A 22,486-nucleotide genomic window follows, 5' to 3' on the forward strand; every position below is an offset into this window, starting at 1 on the left:
CTTGTTTTGAATTTACCTGCTGTAACAAATTTCCCCATTTTTGTCCCTAGAGGGGGCACATTCCCTTGCCACATTACCCATCCTTTTGTAGCTGGAAATGTTTGAAGAGGAGCCAAGTCCTTGAGCTACAGAATATTTAAAAAACTCTTTGACTCGGCAGTTCTGCACACAACACCCAACTGCTCCTTGTTAGAAGCTAAGGGTGTTTTTTTTTTTGTTGGAGGTTTTTTCATGCTGACGGTGACTTGTCTTCAACTTTGGTGTTTGATCAGCAAAATTACTGCAATATAAAATTATAACTCGGGAATATACTGGGTCACTGTGTCCACTCTCACAGCAGCATCTTGTGCTGGAAATCTTTCTTTTAGACAGAAATCTTCTTTTTTTAAAAGATGACACAGAGGACGTCTTTGGCTAAAAGATCAATGGTTTAGGTGTTGCTGCTTTTGGAAGCTTCTCTGTTTGTACAGGTAGTACCAAGGCTGCTATTCACTGAGATTTATGGAGAAAACAAAACACAAAAGGAAATCCAGAAAAAAATAGTTATACCACTCATTACAGTCTTGTGTCATTTATGAGTCTCAGAGCAAACCAGCTTTTAACAAAACTGGATATTATTATTTATTGGATATAATCCAATATATTATTTATTGGATCCATACCTTTCATGGCAGTTTGTCTGTGATTTACAGACTAAGGCCTGAAGTTCCCATACTTCAGTTTTGTTTTGCAACGTTCATTTCATTCTGCACGCCTGATCGATTTAGTAAATGTCACAGTACTAAATTCTGGATCACAGTCCATAGAAACAAGTAGATGTAGTTTGCTGCTAAAATAAAAATTCAAACTTCGACAGCCTTTAAATTTAGCCAGAGTAGCTAAACTTGCACCTTTCTTTAAAAGCTCCTATTTCATAATAGCGTATCAGAGTTAATTTTAAATACAATAGGGTAAGCTTGCTGAGGAATTTTTTCATCATTTATGTCCTTGACCAGCAGAACTAACAAGGTCAAAGCATATACTATAAACACCAGATTGCTTAATCATAATCACATAAGCAATATTAAAAAAATCCTCTGAAACAGCAGGTAACTTGGAGGTCTGTCTTTAAAAAAAAAAAAAAGGGAAAAGACACAGTAGAGGAAACCTCTTGTCAATAATACACGCACAGTCACATCCCAGGCTGAGAAACTGTTTATGACAAATTGTTAACTAACAACAAGTTGCCATAAACCTCACCGGTAATCCCATTCTTCCACTCGTACTGGTAAAAACATCCCTAAGACTCTCAAGTCCTATTACGTGCCACTCAATGGCTTTCAAGACTGGATATATTGATTAAAGCACAGAAGATGACTACTGCAAGCAGAAGAGACTTTACAACGGCACCACCTCCTTAGTGGCACACTGCGCCTGCTGGAGGCCAAGCCTGAGCTCCAGGGAGGTGATCAGGAGTTGGTCCTCACCTCCAAGAAGACGTGGAGCTGGGTACACATGGCCTGGTCCTCTTCAGCCACCTAATTCCTGCTGGGCTTTACCAGGCTTTTGCGTAAAGCATCCTTAGAGAGGATCAGGCTCTGCTAGAGCCTTCAAGGTGCCATAAAGTGCAACAAACTCAAAGGCAGAGAGTGAAGGGGCATCACATCGGTTGGAGTTCAAAAGCAAAGTGATGGCTGAACATGTTAACCAAAGGTGTGATGAGTGTGGAGCTATTTCAAGCGATGCAGGCGAACACAAGTTACCAGAGAGGAAGCGATAAAGTGGTTGAATTACCCGCAGGCAGCGTGGCGAGGCCAATCTCACCAGCCAGATGGCAGCTCTTCACCAAGGCACTCGCTGCAGCCTCCCTTACGCCGTGCAAAACACGCAGGAAATTAAACATCCCGACTACAAAACCTTTCATAATTTTGATGCTGTAATTGAAAACCGTGTTTCTCATCCTTCCTGCAAGATACATTGGCTTGGTCCACAAAAGTTATTCAGCAGAAAGGAGCACTAAAAGAATGTCGAGTTTTTATGAGAAGACACAGAGAAGAAAGAAAAATAATTCTTTTTTTCATTGTTGCTTTAGGTTTCCTTGTTACCTAGGCAACAAGGTTCCTCACCAGCCAGTGACGGCACAGGAAGGATGCTGCCTCCCTCCCTTGTACCGGAGAAGAGGTTTTCCAGTTCAGGCAGGCAGCCCTGTGCCCTCCCCTGCCTGCACTGGGCTCTGCCAGCGGGCAGGGTGCTCAGGAGCTGAGCAGGGACAGCTCTCCTGCAGCCTCACTTTGACAAGTTTCCCCTTCCCTGCTTCCCCTTCCTTCCCCAGACGCTGCAGCTGGGCGCTGCACCAGGCAACCAGCCCAGGTTCCGAGGGCGAAGCCCAGAGGGGCAGTCGGTACTTTGAATTCTCACTGCTGGATCGTACACCGAAACCATGTAAGAGAGGCAGATTTCCGTAAGAAAGCAGCAGCGAGGATGGCTGGCAGGCATGCTGGTCTAGGTGGAGGATTCTGTATGGTACCTGAAAGACCAAGATGTTATAAAAACCTCTTACAATACTCAGGATAGGACAAATTAAGCTTATCAATAACCCACACATTTGAGTATTCTGTGTGTATTTAAATACTCCTCTAGATGTTGACATGACTTTAATAAACTCGGACACAAAACATCCCAGTAGCAACATGAAGAACTACCTTTGAGGCAAGTCAGTGGCAGAACCAATCAACAAACCAATCCATCCACCCAAACTCTAATGCTCTCTAGCTTTCTATCATTTAGAACTAAGGTGCCATGGCACACACAAAGGAGTGCTCTGAGGATCTCATTGACCAATTCATTATTCTGAAAATTTCCCCAGTTAAAGACTTACACCATCAAGCAAGCCCTAGAGTCATTCAGTATCAGTGCTGCAACGCAGTTACGGAGTTAACTTTATAGGCTTGAATCAGGTCAGACAGAACAGAAGATACAATGCTAGAATCACAGCAGATGGGATTATTTTAATATTTTAGAAGTAATACTGACTTGGAGACTAGGGAATTCTGGAAGGAACTGCGAGGCAGAACTTCCTATTGGTTGTTCCCCAGGTAGGAGACAGCTTGAGAGTTTCAGGCAGAAAAATAAGCAGATGTGATCATTATCAAGCATACGGAATTGGAACATTTTGAAATGAATTGCCCTGCAGGCCATAAAACTTTCTTTTACTGAGATTATTCAGATGGAGATATTTCTGGATTAGTAAGGGAAAACACTAAGAAGGACTGGTTGAGATACTGCTTCCATCCTTAAACAGTTCAGAGTTTGGACTTACTTTCCTTCTCCATATGAAAGCACCAGCTATTTAAGAGACTTAAATGACACAAAGGTAAACTTTTGCAAAAGTTACTGATATTAGGCATATACGACCACACTCATCCAAAAACATAAACAGTTTTAATGCATTTTAATGGTGTTTTGGCATTTCTTTAAAGACACAAGCAAATTTATTGTTTTCTGTTCATGATGTGCCGTCTATTTCTTTATTTTGAGCAGCTTTGAGGATTGCTCAGAAATACCCAAAACTTAAAAACTGAGCAGATTTCCATCTCTTCTTCCCTTCCACCAGCCAGACTTGCTGCAGGAAGAGAAATTAAGACAACACAAAACAAAATCTAGCATTGCAATGAGACTAGCTAATTTAAGGCGCTTAAGTGTCTGTGTATAACACATTTGCCCAAGGAACAGCTGGTTCATTTGTTTTTCTTACTGAAAAATTCCATTCCAAACCTAAGCTGAGCCTGGATTGCTGAGTAAATTTGCAATAGTACAGCTTTCACCTGTAAACTACTGGTTTGATTCCAATATAGGTCACTAATGCCTGAAACTCATTATGAGCACCAGAAAATGAGTGGGTCGTCTTCTGGATCCTGAAGCACAGCAATTCCTAGAGAGCAATGACTGAGGCAGAACAGCTGAACTATCTCTTCATCTTTATTAGTTGCTGATTCCAGGTCACGGCTGGGAAACAGGATCTTATAAGAAAAAATTGTACTGACATCAACGGCATGTGAGAGCGGTGAAGGGTGACTTTACTCAGTACGTGAACAGGATTGAGACAAACAAGTCAAAACACGCAGTGCTTTGTTCCAGCTCACCTACAACCATCGCAAACTGGGAGGAGTTAATAGAAAAAAGGCTCTTTCACATTAAACCCTGTGTAACTTAATAATGACTGAAACGGCTTAACGCTACAGTCAACAACTGTAGGTCTCCCGTTTTCTGGAGGGCAATGCGGGGCAGCACTCGTGCAAGCCTGTGCCTCGCGCCACGTACGGAGAACAATAAAGCGGCTATCATCGTCAATGGTGTGGATGAAGCACTTGATAATAAACCACATATATAAGCCCCTCCCATGCTTCTCCCACACTAAACTTCCACAGGCTATGCAAACTTAGACCGCCGTAAAGCTACTCTACAAAGCCTTTATAAAGGTTCAAGCTTGTCTCCTAAGCCACAGCACAACTGCTTACACAACACAGCTCTCATCTTCAGCCTCCCTTCGTAACAATGAACTTACTCCAGCTCCTTAAAGAAGTGTTTTGTAGATAATAAGTGTTAAGCATTTAATAATTCTCGTTTCAAGCTCAATGAAAAACAGCTCTTCCATTACAGGAACATTATCGGTCTGGCTCAGTTCCACAAAGGAGAACAACTCCCAGAGCCAGGAGGAGATCCCAGTGCTTCAGGAGCTGCTTGGTAAGCGGGCACCAGCTCACTCCTGCTTGCGGCAACTGGCACAAGACAGACTGGTGGAATTGTGCTTAGTGCTTCACAACAAGGGAAAGGAGAAAAAATTAAGACACACTGCTACTGCCTTTGTAATCCTTCCACCCCGTTCTTTGGCAGGAGAACTAGCTCGTAGCTGATTTACTGAACCAGCTATTGCACTGCTCATGCTCATCTCCATGCCTGGATGTTTTTCAGAAAACCTGGCTCACCCAGGTTCCAAGATCACTGATAAAATAACATACATTCAGCTGTCTGAAAAGGCTCTGCAAGGCAATAACCTGAGACACACTTACTTGCAGCAGAGGGCTGGACTAGACAGCCTCTTGAGGTCCCTTCCAACCTGAATGATCCCAACCAGCTGCTTTTGCTGTAGTAATACTTTCAAGAGCACATCCCAGTTGGAGTATCCAGCCAAGGATCCCCCATGTGCATATAAGGCACTTTGCTTCAAACTGAGCACACCTCACCCTCGCGCGGGGCAGCTTTGTGAACCAAGCCGGCAATCTCACGAGTAAACCGTTCTTAAAACCAGTTTTGCAACTCCCGCCTGCACGCTGGCACAGGGAGAAGAACCCCAACTGCTATCCCTGAACCAGCAGCGCCTGGGTCCTGCTGAACCAGAGGGCAGCAGCAGCGCAGAGGGCGAAGCTTGTGCTCTGAGATGGCATCGCCTGCGGTCACCTGCCAAAGCCACCGAGATGCATCTGAACAGCGAAACAAGACAAGGCGTTTGTGCAGCTCCTTCTGTGCTAACCTGCTGGCTAAGAGGGACGTGCCATCGTCACCCAGCCCGAGGCATGTCTTGTCTGTGCGCTGTAAGTGAAAGCCAATCTGCCTGCATGCCATTGCTACCTATGTTTGTCAGAGACCTTTTGTTTTGAGTTAGATTTTGGGGAGGGGGAGCAGGGAAGGAGCAGTAGGTGTTTATTTTGGGAAAAGGTTGGTGTAGATATGCAAGGTGTATCGCTGGGCACGTGGATCCTCTCCCTTTATCACAGCAGAGCACCAGCATCGGTTAATTCATTAGCACTAATTAACTAGGCTGAAGGTGAAAGATAATTAAGATTAACACAGTCTTCTGTAAGACAGAAATTTCTGCACTAGGTAAGCAAGCCACTTTTCTTCAAACTCTTGCCACAATTAGTAGGTGTGCATCCCTTCCTGTCCCAGCTGTGCTGGAGGGGGGAGAGCAGGGCAGGGAGAGGAGAGGGATTAGCGTCCATGGGAGAAGAGATGGGTAGGAGCAGGGAATGATTTGCTAAGGAGAACACTTGTGGGAAATTGAGGCTCAAGGCCCTGAACCAACTCTCTCAAAATTCCTCTTAAAAATGCTAACTAATGCCAACAACAGCAGTGGCGATCCTGTTGGAAGAACTGGCATCTGCAGCCCCACCGTGCCCGTCTGCCAAAGAAAGAGGAGAAGCCAGAAAAGAGGAGACCCACGCCAGAAAGCTCAAAACTTGACAGCCATGTAACTTACAGAACAGAGTGAATCCTTCCTTAATATGTTTTTACTGGAGCACAAATACCTACAAGTCTATGCAGTTCACTGGCTTTTCATCTCCTCTGGCTGTGGCAGACAACTCAAGACACCCATCGGGCTGGTACACACCTGTAATCCACAACGTGGCCGAGGACTGCCAGTGACTAGACCAGGACTTTGAATAACAACTATGAACTGACCAGGGCAGGAAGATGGCAAATTTTAACCACAACCACAGGTTCAGAGGCTGGTTAACCAGTCACCCAGTCACGGCATCCTTTACAACAAGTTTTCCCATCCCTTTCCTTGCAGGCCTTTGCCACAATACAAACTCTGGAACAGACCAATCCATCCGTGAGCCGTTCTTTATCCAAATCAAGTTTGATAGAGAAAATCAATTATGTATTAATGCTTGGTAGCTGTCACATTAGCAATACCATATGCCCTGCCACTTCCGTATTATTCTGTAAAACTTGGATCTAATGTTGCAAGAAGGTAACAGCTTCCAAGAAATGTTACATCAGGGTTCAAAGACAACAAGTCTTTTTGCTAATGAAGTATTCATGTACTATTCTGCTTTGCATGTCATTAAAATACATGCCTGTCTAGACGGGCTTCTTAGATAAAAATTTTAAAAAAGAAAAAATTCTGGTTGGTAAAAGAGCTCTCTGTATACCCTCTTCATTTACATTCACTGTTCTCCATCATCCACCTTCTTAAAGGGGGTGAGGGGATTTGGAGAAAAAAAAAAGCATGGTATCATGATCACCTGAGCCTGCATCATACCCCTCCATGGACAGCTACCTTGGCACCTTACTAAATGACCAGATTATCTCTTCAGCGTAAGGATGCGCAGAAGCAGAACTCAGATTTACAGAAGTTGTCACTGCCCTTGTTACCACCAAATTTTTATTTTTAGCTTGTCTGTTCGTCCCATACACCAAGAGTGAATACTGAGCACTCAGCATGCCAAATGCTAAGATGAACATGGTTAAAATGGAAAACCAAATGGGAGGTTAACAACAGCATTTTATACGACTCGGAAGATTTTTCTTTTTCTTGCCAACTACAAAGACTTAAACAGTTTTTGCTTTCTCTGGAGGTCTTTTACAAAGCTTTTCCTTTGCTCTCTAAAACAGAGTTGTAAAAGTCTCCTTCTGATGCAGAAATCATGGATGTTTGACCACAATGTTGTGGAGAGGCCACCAGAAAACATAGCATATTGGCTCCTGAAGTACAAATGCTTTATTCTTTCACAAAACAGCAGAAGATGCCATTCAGAATGCAGAAGTTGTGTTAAACCTAAACTAGTCCCGACGTTTACAAAAGGGCTCCATCATCCTACGAACAGCAACGTGCTTTGTGAGCACTGTTTTCAGTGTGCTGAGGTAAAAAAAGTAAATAATCTTTCTTCTTTACAGTAGGACTTTTTGCATAATAACCATATACAAAACATAACTATTGGGTCTCCCTTTCTTAATATGGCAAACTACTTAGTTATTTCCAGTTACTTCTGGAAATAAGAAGCATGTTATGCTATTTGCATTTTACTTGAAGAGGATATTCCTTTAGCTAAGATCAGCAGGATGCTATTGATCAACATCGTGGACCACTACATCATCCAACAAATATGCCCGAGCCTGCTGCGCTCCTTTCCAAGTAAGACAAAAGGCAAAGACAACTTTACCTTTGCTTGGGACTAATCTCATTAAGTACAAGCCACTTGTCCTTAACTGCTCGTTCTACCTTGGACCAACACATGTAGCCACGCCAAGAAAAAACATGTCCTCTTGCTCCTCAGGGGGAGAAGGCATGATCTGACCACACTATGAAGTCCTGCCCTATGCAGGGAGGTTCAGCTAGCAACTAGTGACTGCAGTACCTTGGGCTGCTCCACCTCCACTGCACGACGTGTCAGTGAGCTTAACCTCCGAACAGTCCCCTGCCCGCCACAATGCCCTCCCTGGGCAGCAAAATCTCATTTGAGATGTAGTTTAATCTGAGCTAGAAGTAGGTATGCGTGGAAATTCAGCCTGAGACAGCTCTTACAGCTACAGCTAACAGAGCAGGAGACAACCCCTTAGACTGAGAACAAAAGCAAATGTTGGCTTTTATGGAGCGCGGAGAAGTATCACATCAGTTTGCAATGAGAAAAGAATGTGGAAAACTCCTTTCTAAGACTGAACAACAACTCTCCCCTCGACCTACCTATATGCAACAGGGGATAGAAAGAAAGCACAGAATGACCTAGATAAAAGTTTGCCCTGTACCATTTTTCTTTTATTACTCCCAAACTCGCCTGTATCCCTGTGTTGATGTTCAAAAACCTGTTAATGAGCATGGAAGTAACTCATTTGCATGCTCAGTATCCAAGGTTAACTAGCAAAAACGTTACAGGCTCCAGGGAGGTCAAGCAAACTGACGCAATCCCACATTAGTACCTACATCCTAAAATAAAACTCCAACACAAAGCTGTTTAAAAAGGTAGGGGCGGAGGGGATTAAGGGCTACAGGAAGGATTTGAAGCAACAGAAGGCTGCAGCATCGCTTTATCCCCTGTAACGTGATCTTCACCTCCAAGATGCTTTTCCTTCAGCTACCTTATCTATAATAAAAAAGAAAAAAAAGTACTGATTAAGCATAACGTAAAAGATTGCATGTTAGTCAGAGCTGCATCACGCCCTGAACACGCACCTCGCAGAGGCTCTGGGATCTGCACAGCCTGGGAGAGCCCAGATAGGTTAAAAATTCAAGGCCTTGCTGCAGCTATGACCTTCTACGGAAACTTGCTTGATTGTTGCGGAACAAATAGAGGCAGCTCTGAGATTTCATTATTTCTGTATAATAACTAATAGTCAAAAAGCGCACTTCGCAGTGATAACTGTGGGCAAAAAGCAACTCGCAGCTCTAGGTCTGAATAAATTCAGCCTTTTTCAAGTTATGATTTAGAAGTCCCTTATTGTTTTAACCCTTTCAAGCTATACTATCGCAAGGCACACTAGTGGTAAGGAAAAAAAAAAATTCTTAGAATTTAGTATTTTTTCCCTTACTGGTAAATCTGGATGTCACCAGATGAAGCTGGTATTTATCAAATGCTTTTGTCATGCTGCAGTACACCTTTACCAGCTTGCTAAACGCTGAAGACCTTCAAGAGTTTTCTCCTCCATTTCCAGAGGTAAATCTGTTCTGCAACGCTCTCTGAAGCCCTATAAGGACTTGAAGTTACTGTCCCAAAGTATTTATTGAAAGAGGTTGTAGAAGATATAAAAGTACTAAAATACCTCCTTTTGGCTCAGTAACAGGCTAGAAAGTGTTGCCCAGGCTCCCTGTAACACAGCCCAGGGAGGACTTTCCCCAGCCATTCCCTGGCCCTAAAAAGTTGCACTACGGAGAAGTCTTCTCCTGCCACTCAGACACTTCTGACCATAACTACACTTGCCTCAGTCTTGGAGAAGATTCACCATCTTCCTATTATTTAAATACCTGACCCCAAAACAGAGAAAGATGACAAGTGTCATGTCTCTGTTGTCAACTGAAGATCCTGAAAGAAGAGCAGAGGGCATATATGGGCAAGGAGCAAGTGAGACACCCAAAGCCTGGCTGAGCCCCTCATTTACTGAACTGTGGCACTTTGAAGGACATCAACTCCTTCAGAAACACCAAATTTAGGGCAAAGTGCTCTGTGTCAATTACAGAAGCAAGCAATACCACCTCTGAAGATCACCTTTTCACACAGAAGGCAGCATCTGGGGGGCTCTCATTGGCTTATGCTGAAATTTTCAATGAGGAACACATTTTAAACACTTCATATTTCTTTTTCTCATTTTACTAGCAGACAGCAAGGCAGATGAAGCAGATACCCAGTTTCACCGCTGTAAGCAGCTAATGATGGAGTAAACGTCCACTCCCGTGGAGTATCTAATAAACTAGACATCATGTCCTGACCACTATCAGATACCAGAGGAACATTATTCACTGAAAGCAGACATACTGCTGTCTGGATGATCTACAACACACAGATCAACAAGCAATCTGCAGCTTCTTACATGAAGAATTTGAGACGTTCTTTTGTCATGAGTCCGGGTTTATTTTGAGCATTTAACAGCCGTCATCTAGAGTCAGTCTTGGTTGTTTGTATTTTTTTTTTCCTTAAAGGAGTTAGCTGCATTTTCGTGGTCACACATTAATGGTTAAAAAAAAACCCTTGAACAAACCAGTTCTGAAAACAGTGTCGTACAGTCATCCACACCGCACCAGAAAAGGCAAACTGAAACCAAAGACAGGAAACAGACGGGCATAAGCTACCAGGGGAAGAGACTTGAGAAGAGTCCAAGCAATTATGTTGATGAAGCTCCCCAAAATACCTTTCAAAAAACAAGAGCAGAAGTTAAAAATATTTAAGGAAAACAACTGTAGGATGTAGCCATAAGTGGGTTTTCATTTGAAGGGTTGATAGTTTCTAACCTGCACTTAAATATATAAATATTTCAACCACCCACAACTGCTTTATATGCGGATGATTTGATTGAACGCTCCATTTGAAGAAAACATGGAAATCCAGGGTCTCTCAGAAAGGATGTTGTGTATCTATTTTAAAAATATTAATCGCAGCAGAAATGACAGAAAGCATCATCTTAATTGTAGCTCTGGGCTGAGGAGGCTTTTGAGAAAATAGACTCTGTCTCAAGGTTAGGAGAAGTCTGGTGAAGCACAACAGCGTACCATGTCCTTCACTAGCACCAGCACGCTTCACCCGCTATGGCAGAGAGGGCTCCTACCATTCCTACAGAAAACACCTGACACATGAGACAGCAGCCACAGAATCACACACGTCCCCGTGCCACAAGCACTAATGAAGCCTACGGTAAGGAAAATAAAGACATTCCCAAAGAGGGATGGGTCTTCTCACCATCTTCCACAGCAGCCCTTTGCTTTAAAGCAGCACAAGGTGCGTTTTACACCGTGAGTACAGGTACTGACTCCTCAGTGTCTGGGTACCGGCCCAAGCATGTTAGCTTTAAGCAAATGGGAGGACAGAGTAAGAAATCCCACATAACGATCTGGAATTTTGAAGAGGATGGAAAACAAAATTAAAGTAATAGAAAAGAGGGCACCATTAGAATAAAAGCACTGCCAGTAGTGATACGCAAACCCAATTCCAACAATTATCTTTAATTGCCTCATTGATGAGCTATCGTCATTTCCCCTCATGCTCTACTCACTGATCTCTGTGCTCAGCTTTCCACCACATGCTATGCACTGTGGTTGCAATGCAGAAAGAACACAAATATTGGCCAAACGTTAGCCTGGCTGTCATTTGCTTCCTAGAAAACAAGAGAAACATCAACCCCGGGGAGCACTGCTTGGTAGGCGCTGCAGACACAGCCTTCTCACATAGAAATTGCCAATTACAAATAATTTATTGGCATTTCTCTAATTTTCAGCCAGGGATCTCTTGAACAGCTCACTTTTACAAGAAGCATTTCTGTAATGAAACAAAATACCATACAAACACATGGTTTTAATCAGCCATAAGCTGCATGGTGCCAGCCTAGCGATGGATGATACTCCAAGCATCTCCACCTCTCACTTCTAACCACATCCCAGAGGAGCACAGTCCTCCCAGGACACAGGGGCTATCCCTCAGTGTTCTTCAGAAACCTGGAGTCACACCCAGCCCACAACTCTCCAGCAAAGGGGATGGAAATGAATAACCCATTTGATGGTACTGTTAGATGGTGTTAAAGAATCACTTTGTTACGTGGCAGATGAGGGTTCCTCTGCAGTGCACTGTATTTTACAATCCCTGCTGTTCTACGTCCTTCTCTTTCTAAAATGCATGCAAGCCATGGTCCCTTCCCACCACTTCTGAGGCTGTGGATGCATGGATGTTTTTCTGAGCTGCAAAGCCATCCCAGCAGTCACCCGACTCCCAGCTCCTGCTCATTCCTGCTGTTGCAATACCCATTGAATTTCCCTACTATAGATGCTTGCAGCTGTCTTATAAATTGGGAGAACTGATGAACGTCAAAAGGAACTCAACGTTGTGGCAAAGGACATTTTAAATCCAAAGATGTACACTGACCTTGCTCAGCATCCTGCAGCCCCGGAGAGGTGCAGGGAGGACAAGCAGGTTGCACAAAGTGAAGCAGGCAACCTGCTCAGTCTTGCTCCACAGCTTAAAGTGTTCACGGTCCACAGCCCTGGTCAGTATTGGGAAGTCAACTCTGTTTTACCACTGCACTCTCAAATTGAGAATACAAATCCTGCTTTCCTCCATGCTGCCTCTTGTACCTGAAAGAAATGCTGAACACCCACAGACCTTCCACCAGTCACTAGTTCTCAGTATCCCCTCTGCTAGGACACACACTCTCCCCTCCAAAGCATCAACAGCTCTAAAGAACGGGACCTGGCAAAGCAGGAGTCCCATCCTGCTGTACAGCATTGCCTCCCTGCTCCCTCGCATCCCTCCTCTGACTCAAGCAACAACAATCCAAGGAATTATATCAAATGGAAGAAACCAGCAACAGCTAGCTTTGCTATTTAGGAAAGCAATCTTTTACACCACTTGACATAAAAACAAGGGTTTCTCTTCCGCAGTTTATTTTGTGTTTTATAGGCACCTTCACAGTAACACTCTGCTTTCCATGGGTTCTTTTAGAGTAAAAACTGGAGCAAAGATAGGACAAAACGTAGCTGAAGAGTAAAAACAACTGGCTGTGAGACTCCAGGTCAGTGGAGGATGGGGTTATTTGCAGTAACTCCATGCCCCTCTCCCCTACAAGGCTTTCAAAGGGGAAATGGGGAAAGTACTCGAGAGCATAAGCATTCACAACTCCACTTAAACATAAAAATCAAATCAAAGGTTTTTCCAAAGCTTTCAACTCCCAGCTCTGAAGTGGTTACTACGAAAGAATGTGTTTCTACTGCACCATAGTCTATAAATTAATGCTGCAAACTTGCCCTTTTTCAGTGTGAAGGTAAACAAATGGATTGCTTTAAGCATCCAGGAACTGAAATAACATGCTGTGTTTTCAGCCGGGAAGAGCTGTTTTCTCACTCATATTTATAAATTGAATATCTCCTCCTTGAAGTTCCAGTTTAAAAAGAAAAACGCAGCTAAAGCTGCCAATTGTGCAACGGTCACGTGATGAGGCTTTATGGACCCGACAGTGCTGTTAAACCAAACGACAACAAAATGGTAAAAAAGAATGAGACACAAGGCTTTAGGAAGGGTTTAAACATTTTGCAGTTTGTGTCTATATTTTGAATCCTTAGTTCCTTTTCCAAAGGACAGTAAAAGTTGAAGTAATTGGTGGAATAATTGACTTCTGTCTTCTTAAATTTCACACGGATCAAAAGCAAAAATGAAACAATTCTCTTCCTTTTACCAGACAACTTGCTAGACCTTCTAAGCATCTGGCCAGTCTCCAACAGCAATAACTGCAGAGCAAAGGGACCTTCCCTGATTTGAGTGTAACATTTATAAGGACTTTGCTCGTGCAGCAGCGCAGACACAGCGCATCTGCCCTTCCCCAGCACTGCCTGCACACCTGCCTCCCTGCAAGAAGGCACTTCCCAAGAACAACAAACCATCTTTCCAGGTATGCCAGCTCAACGATGGACAGAGAACACGCCGAAAAGCATGGAGGCAAGAGACAGCAGAGGAAGAGAAGCTGCTACCCTGCCAGCTGCCTCTGAGCAGTCACTGGGAAAGGGGCTGGAGCAGGTTGAATCAGGTGTCCGAGCAGGGAGCACACAGCCGGGAGGCCACCGGTTGAAGATCCCTAATTTAGATTAAGTCTTTTAATGAAAAAGTAGTTACTGTGCCTGAGCAGAAGTGAAACAGTCAGAGCATTTCAGACATATCTCATCAGTGGGAGGTACTTTCTCAGCACAGAGAGGGCACAAGGAGTGTGCACAAAGTTGCTCCATGAAATGAATTTTGAAGCTGAGTTGGTCTCCCCCATCGCTCTGCAGGAGCCCAGAGCAGGTGCCCATGCAGCAGTTGGATGGCAGCATTTCTTTTCACTCTTGGTGCGTCCTCACGCCGTGTCCGTGCTTCAGACTAACGTGATGATGAGACTGCAACAACCAGAGTGGCCAAAACTTGAGAGGCACCGCCAAAACTGGGACTGCAGCTGTCACCTGGGCAGCAACCCTTTTTCAGAGGATCTGTCAGTGCTGTGCACATATGGAGGCAGGAAGACACTAACAGAGTCTGAGTACAGACTCGTGAAAGCTACACTCAATGTACTCACCAACCATTTTAGCAAAGATAAACCCTAAGGAGGGAACTTGACGTCAACAACTTTTTAAAACAGACACTGATGTGTAGAAGAAAAATCAAAATACGAGCGCTCTCCTAATGCACACTCATGTCCTCAGCACTAACAGCAGCTCACCTGGGTCCTTGCAAGACACCAGCAATTTTTGGTTTTTAATCTCTTACTTTGGGTATTTTTATTTAACTCAAGTAAAAACAAAACAGGAAAACCTTCCCTCAAACAAAGAGCTGCTTTCTGCTGAGCAGTTTCATTAAAAAAAAAGAAAGCAAAAACCTAGTAGTCTCAATTGCAAATTTTACGATATTCACTACAGAAAGATTTTAGAGTTTCCTCAACTTTTACAGCCTGCACGCTCATTTCAGTGCTACTGCTGATAATATCGACAGATATGCTTTGACAGTCGGACCTTCCAAAGCTTTTGTAACTCTGCTGAAATTCAAAATTGGACAGCCACAGTCACTAAAACACCACTCACTATCCTTCTAAAGAGACATTAGAGAAACCTGATTGTGCATTCTGTATTCACATACAAAAACACATTGGTCAACAACATTTTACATGTGTGTAGACAATGTAATACATTACAGAAAAAATATTTTGTCAATGACAATTAAAAAGTCTCCTCAGACAAATGAGCTATTGAGAAGGCAATTCCTACAGCCTTAACCCCCCAGCAAAGGCGAAGCAATGGATACAGCAGCTTGCAGGCAAGGGTGGGAGAAAAACCACAAAGATGTTGAGGCTTAACAGGCAGCAGCTTACAGGACACTCAATTTAAAATGCTGAACATGCCACGGTGAAATTTACTGTACAGATTTTCTCAACCACAGATTCATCAATACAACAGTGAAATCCAATGCAGCCATCACACAAAAAGCACTGCAAAAACTACAGAGTTCCACTTCTGGAGCTACTTATTTTAAATTTATTTATACATTAAATGGTCAGTGTTAAACATCTACTATATAATATGTGTTTTTTTGTAGATTTTTCCAAATTATTGTACAAATTCAAAGACCAACGTCTGAAAGCCTGTTGACTACCGTCCACTGCTTCCTTTCCCTGGCAGCCCACTTTTACCAATTACTATTTTGGGAGCCTAGAAAATCAGTATATAAGATGGATACACAGGGCCCATTGCAGAAAGCTCATCTACAGCAGCATCCCACCCCGGCATTCACACGCAGCACTTCTTGGATGTTAATAAAGATCAGGCGTGTGACATGAGGAGCTTTAACATTCACAAAGGAGCAGGGTTTGGCAGATATTCCCATTTAATAGGTAAAAACACTGCAGCAGATGTATTTTCTAAAATGTGATGCACAAAGTCTGCAACAGAATAAAATTAATACCTAATATTTGAATTAGAGACCATGCTTCAACCTGACTTACAAAAAAATAAGTATGATTTCACTCCTGAGTGGTATAAAGAAACCTTCTTCTAATATAGGATCTGGCTTTAATACAAACCAGTTTATGTGTGTGTGATATACAATATCTTTTACTAAATTAATATGAAGTGGCACAGCCACTAACAGCTGATACAGCCTGAAAAGGACTGTTGGCACTTGGGTGCTAAATTTCCCTCTCTGGGACAGAGAACTGTCTGGTTCCTTTTCAATGAAAGCATTGAATGCTATTTTCATCCTTAGTTACTGTTTCTACAAAAATAAGATACCATGATCACTCCTCCCTTCTCTCACTCCGAGTCATACGCAACCTCAGGCAGTTTTGTTGTGCAAAGGAGGGTCTGTACACCCTCCTCACTCCTTATAAGCAAGGATGAGGCTGGTTGGGATGACTGACTTACATCAATGGCATATACCGTTCAGCTTTCCCATCATTATCGTGTTCCTCAGCTCTGCAAGGAAGTAGAAAATGTGGTTTTTTGCCTATGGTCTGCCTCTACCACCAGTACAGACTGTGCTGTCCATCCAGTCTCAAACACTGGGGACAAATGCTTTAGGCAAATCCTTTCTTTCTTGCACCAGCACGATCTCGCTATATAAACTTTTCATAAAACAATTGCGGAAAGCAAGTCAGGACAAGGAAAAACCTTTCAGCCTGAAATTTCCCCAAATATCAGAATAATCTCAGTAAGGATGGAAACAAGGTAATACCATCCACTGAACAAAGTTAACAGAACACCATCCTAATAAAGGTAACATATGAACAGTCCATCTGTGCCAGGCAGCAATAAAGTACGCTGATGGCCACCATCAATAACCCGTGTGCCCGTCCAACGCTTCTGAGAACAGACACAGCTTCCGTTTCCTAAAAAGCTTCAGTAATTCTTCTGATTTACTTTGAGACCAATGAAAGAAGGTGAAATACCAGCTGCAGCAAGGAGCAGAAGTTTTCCAATGCTCCCAGTGATTTACCTAAGTGGTGTAAAAACCTCCTGAGGACTTCTTGCTCAATGAATGCAATCAACGCTAAAAGCAACACTGACGTCTTGCCAAACGCACCCGTGCTCCGGGCTGCTCTCCCGTTACCCCAAACTATACCGTTCCAACAGCTTTAGCTATTGCCCTCTCTCCCCTTCCCCTTGTGCTCCCAAGGCCTTGAGCAGCAGCGTGAAATCCTTCATTTACAAACAAAAACGGACTTTTCAACATAGCAGAGGGGAACGTTCTTTATCGGGTACAACTAATAAGGACTCAAATAGTACTGGCTAAGTACTAAAAAGACCCCAAAAACCCCAACCTGCTCAGCGAGGAGGATGTGCATCCTGATGGTCTATCAAACCACAGTGCTGCCACAGATGCAGCTAAGCACTCCAGGACAGCAGGTACATGAAGCCACATCAGGTGTCCTTCAGACAGCACCGGCCTCCAAAAGCCCAGCGCACACGAAGGGCAGGCAGCGCACAGGGGGATGCTGCAGTGCAGGCACAGCCATTAAAAGCTGCTCTTTAGTGCAGGGAAACATCAAGCCCAAAGGCAGCAAATATCACAGTATGATGCACAGTTACAGCTCAATAGGGAAAGAAAGAGTTTTGCTGAAATTAGGAATGTGTTTTTGGACTGGGGTGGGGTGAACAGCAGAGGTGAAGCATGCTTTCCTCTACACCACCACTGTTGGCTTTGGGTTTTTTTTGGTTTGGGTTTTCTTTATGGTTTTCTGATGACTATTTTACCCAAAGGGGAAGAAAATGCTCTATTCACAGCAAGAACGTTTCAGTAATTTCACCTGCTTTTCCCCAGCATTTAAGATAAATATTCACATCCCCACTTTTCATGATCTCGAGTGTTACACACAGTAAATGTGACAGTTCTGCTTGCACACAAAGAGCCAGCGCTGCAAGACTGCTCACTGGAAAAGCGTGCTGCGAGCTACAGGAGCTGTATTTTAAGGCACAAAGAAGTTGACTGCTCCCAAGCACAAAGCCACTGCTTAACAGAGAGGCCCTTTTATCGTTTAAACAGCATTAAAGGAGTTAAATCCAATATACTGGTAACTATGCTACCGTGGATTAAGTGTCCATCCTGAAATTTAAAAACTCCACTTAACCCCAGACAGATTCAAATTAATATTAACTACTTTCAGGACAAGTTCAGCTCAACACTAACATTTGGTGCAGACCCTAATAAAATACTGCACGCTCCAACATTTCCTTTTTGATAGCTGAGACGTATGTAAAACTGTTCATTAAATTTAAATAGACTCATTAATAAAATATTGAGGATGTGCTACTTTAAGGCATCAGGAAAAAAAAGTATAAATTGGCAATAATGTTATTTCTATTTTTAAAATACATCCCACAGAGGCACCCAAGATAGATGAGAAGTGCTAAGCCCATCCCACAAGCTTATTTATTTATTTAGTACTTCTTATGTGCTATTTTTAACTGCAGAAGACAGCAAAAGGCATCCATTAGAAAAATTACATTGGTTAGAGTCTTCCTCATACAGGTTAGACAAGTGAGATATTTGGCTGAATGCAGTGTTAAGAAGAGATGTGTTTTTTCCTTCCTTTCCTATAGGTTTCTGGAATTAAAAAAGCAATTTCATTTTTGCAGCATCAGCTAGGCCAGAATCTGTATCTGCAAACCTCTGTCAGTCCTTACTCATTCCCCAGCCCCCTCTTCCCACTCCTCCACTTCCCGCAAGGTTTAGTTTTGTAAGTAATACACAGTTTGAACGCATACACAACATGCTCACCACCGAGAGACAGTTAAAATGTAGATGCATGGATTTGGTTTGGGATTTTTTACGCCTCAGCTGTGCACATAGAAAATAAATGAGAGGAAATGTCATAGTCTCTTAGTATTGCATCATTTTGCAAAAGACCTCTTCCTTCAAGAGAGGAAAAAAATAGATTAAAAATTTCCATTTTTTCAATACAGTTAAAGGAATTTACCTTAGTTGACGTTGGTTATCCTTAGGAATCAAGATTCTCTGGTGAGTTAAGAAATCAAAGGAAGAAATCTCATCCTTGTCTGTCCCATCACAAATGCAAGTTTTCATGTACAAAAATGCCAGAGTTACATTGTCAAATTATTTACTTCAGGAAAAAAAAAAAAAAAATCTTTCTACATGTCATCTTCCTAAATGGTTGCTTGCTTTGGGGAAATACAGAACTTTTTCATGTGCAGTCTGAGCAGCAGATTTTCCCTTTTCCTCCCATTTGAAGAAACAAAGCCTAAACTCCAAGGAGGCACTCCAGCACTTCCAAGTAGTTTCTACCAGGGTTTCTGGTGGAACAGAAGACAAAATCGCACGTAGGGATTTAGGTGTTATTTCAGGAGGCTCTGCAAGTATTTTGATTTTCATCCTAACTTTGTACAGAAGACACAGCCTGGAATGGATGTGTATTTGCTGTCTGGCCAGGTAAACACCTACAGACAATAAAAGAGGTACAAAAGACGAATTTGCAAGGTGGCAGAGGCTCCCCCTGCCATGCTCCAGGTCCCCGCACAGAGCCCAGGGCAGGGTGGGAGGACAGACCACCCCACATGGGACATGGCACTGCTCGGCAGTGCATGGTCAATCTAGGTGATAGTGTAAGTAAGTCCGGTAAGCACAGGACTGGGTAGTTAATGCATATACAGCAGCTGGATTTCTTAACAGCTGTTTTCCTTTCTTTTTAAATTTTGCACAAAGTGAGTTTTCGTAAACAATAACATGGAGTTTTTTGCCATCAATCAGAACAAGGACAGTTTGTTTGTTCTACCTGCCTGGAGATAAGCTCAGTTTGCTGATAACAGGCATTACTGAGCCCATAAATGGAAAGCTTTTATTCATAATCTATTCATACATGGCACTAACAATGCTTGATGACTAAGAAATACTTGAATTTCCAAAAGAAGTAGCCTTCTCTGTAGTGGAAAGGTCACATTGCACAGAGAACTATGCAAGCAGCTGACGCACAAGACAAGTGTCACCAGCGGAAAGCTGAATAAAAAGCAAGTAATGCAATTTTGTGGGCACATAAATCACTACTAAACTCGAGATCCTGGATAAATATTCAAAGTAATCTCTGTATTTGGAATCTGGCCTCAGGCCTGGCCTGGCTTGGGCAACAGAGCCTCTGACCCAAGTCTGATTCCTGACTTATTTCTGAAATATTCTGAATATTCTGCACGTGGGCCTTAGAAAGCAGACTACAGTCTGCCAGTAGTAGGCAGGACCTCAAGCAAACTGTCTGCTGAAAAGTCAAATTTAAGAGTTCATATACTCCTTCCTCCTTAAGTATTACATCCAATGACATTAAAAGGCTGATTTCCAGGGCACAGCATCCATCCTACATTCTTTGGGCTGCCCAAAGAGAAGAAATGCGAATTATCTGCCCAGCTTCAGATTTTTGCTTGCAACCAGAAACTGCTGGGCCTCAAAGCCTGAAGCACACTTACAAAGTCTGAGCTTAATAAGCAGTTATTCAAGAAACTAAGAAATGCTGTTTTCAAAATTTGGGAGTGTCAAAACTACACATCACCCATCCTCTCTTCTCATAAGTGAGGAGCATGGACACACAAGCAATTATCTTGGAACCCAAAGACAGACTTAAACTTCCAGGCAAGCTTAAACTGCTTAGACTTTCCCACTTGAATAAAATCCTCCTCCGCAATTACAAGTTGTTATGTCGCTCTAATGAGAGGAAGCAGAGACCTAACATGTCAAACAGCTTCTTTGCATGACTTGATGGCATAAATTCAACGTTTCCCCTGGAAGTGCTGTGCATATGTACACTCGTGCAGTGTTTAAGCTGAATACATAATCTAATGCCATCTAAATAGCTCGTTACTGAGGTCTCGTCAAATTCCATAACCACATTATACAAATAATATCCCCCTCACTGCAAAAGCATGCTTGTGATTCAAATTTTCATTTACTAAAAGATTTACATTTCTATCAGTCTTCTGCGTGCAGTCACAAGCGGACTCAGACCCTCGCTGTGGAGAGTGAACGTTTACACACTAAGAGACGATTCTTTAGGCTAAGCTCAAGTCTGATCTGGACAGCAACTCACGTTAAGCAGTAAGAGACCATAATGGAAGACAACCCATATTTTGTTAAACCTGCTCCGTATAGAACATTTGAGTTTTCCTGACCCCTACTATTTTTATTTTAGCAACTAAGCAAAACAATGCAGTGACTACCTTAGGTCTGCAAATAATCTCTGAGTTATTAACTATTTCCATTTATCTGAATAGTGACTTAAAATTATTGGGAACTTCAGTTATCCATTTTGACAGACTCCTCTCACCTATATGATTCCCTCCATCTCACCAACTGCCTAAACATCCAGCTCCTGGGACATTTCCAGCAATACAGATGTTTAGGAAGGACAAAAATCCAGCAACATTATCAATTTATAAGGAGAATATTCTGTTGTTTTCTGGACACAGAATAAATAATAGTATGCTATTTAAAATACAGTATTGATATCTAAAATCAAGAAGCCTGGTAGGTAATTTAGGATTTCCAGTTTCTGACCAGTTTTACGAACTAGTACAAAGAAAGAAACACAGTATCACAAACACAGGCAGAAAGAGGTCTTCTGATACCAGTCCCATGCTAGACAACTTGACTCCTCTCTCTTTTAAAAAACACATTAGCTTATAGTAGGGAAATTAATTTTCTCTCTCCAATGGATTGGACTTAGAATGTATCCAGACCTCCAAGAGGTCTGTCAAGGAGGAGACCGGAGACCTCCTTGGCATTGGCAGGTTCTGGAAATAATTGACAAATTCCTCTTTAGAACCACAGCTACTACAGATATCATTTCCGTATGCGTAACCAGCCTTGACAAAAACTCACTCATCATCACTCAAACCAGCAAAACACAAACCTCCTTGAAAACAAACAATGATTTAGAGGACCACAATACACCACCCATGAATTACGGAAGAATGAGGTCCTGTTGCAGTGCTGGAAGTCTCCTCCTCTCAGCGACGCTACGGAGATCCCGACTGCTGAACAGGAGGGGGGAAAGGAACACACCAAGTCCCAACAACTAGTAATGTTTAATGTTTTTTAGTATGGGAAAAGACAGACAAATCCCCAAATCCATTCCTTCCAAACTAAATACATCAATTGTGACTTAAGTAAACTGAGGTCCTAACCACCACCAATATAAGAAAAAAAGGGCAATATGAATAGTCGACCTCATGATAACTAGTTATGCTAGACAGCAAGGTATGCAATGTCCCACACTATCCTTTTTCTCTTCCTGGGAGACTCTAATCAGCACATATATAATATCTTTTACACAGCATTCAGCTCCACATATCTGGAACAAGTTCATTATTTGGTGCAAGCCTCTTCATGTCCCTTCTGGAAGTGAGGACACAAAGCAGAGCCTAACCAGAACACCTGCCTGCTTCAGGTCAGCGTGTTTTGTTAGGGGTTGGTGGTGGAGTTTTTTCGGTGTGAGTTCTTTTGGTTATATGTTTTGTTGGTTTTCTTCCTGCCCTGACTCCATCACATTACCGAACCCACAAATTCATTTAATTTTT

General features: G+C 42.7%; 1 protein-coding gene across 1 annotated transcript in view; it reads right to left on the minus strand.

The window, feature by feature from the left end:
- UBTD2 (ubiquitin domain containing 2) overlaps nt 1-22,486 on the minus strand; it is a 55,193-nt gene that overhangs the window by 1,713 nt on the left and 30,994 nt on the right. The window lies entirely within an intron of this gene.

The sequence above is a fragment of the Tauraco erythrolophus genome, chromosome 16, assembly GCF_009769465.1.
Source record: "Tauraco erythrolophus isolate bTauEry1 chromosome 16, bTauEry1.pri, whole genome shotgun sequence".
Lineage (NCBI taxonomy): Eukaryota > Metazoa > Chordata > Aves > Musophagiformes > Musophagidae > Tauraco > Tauraco erythrolophus.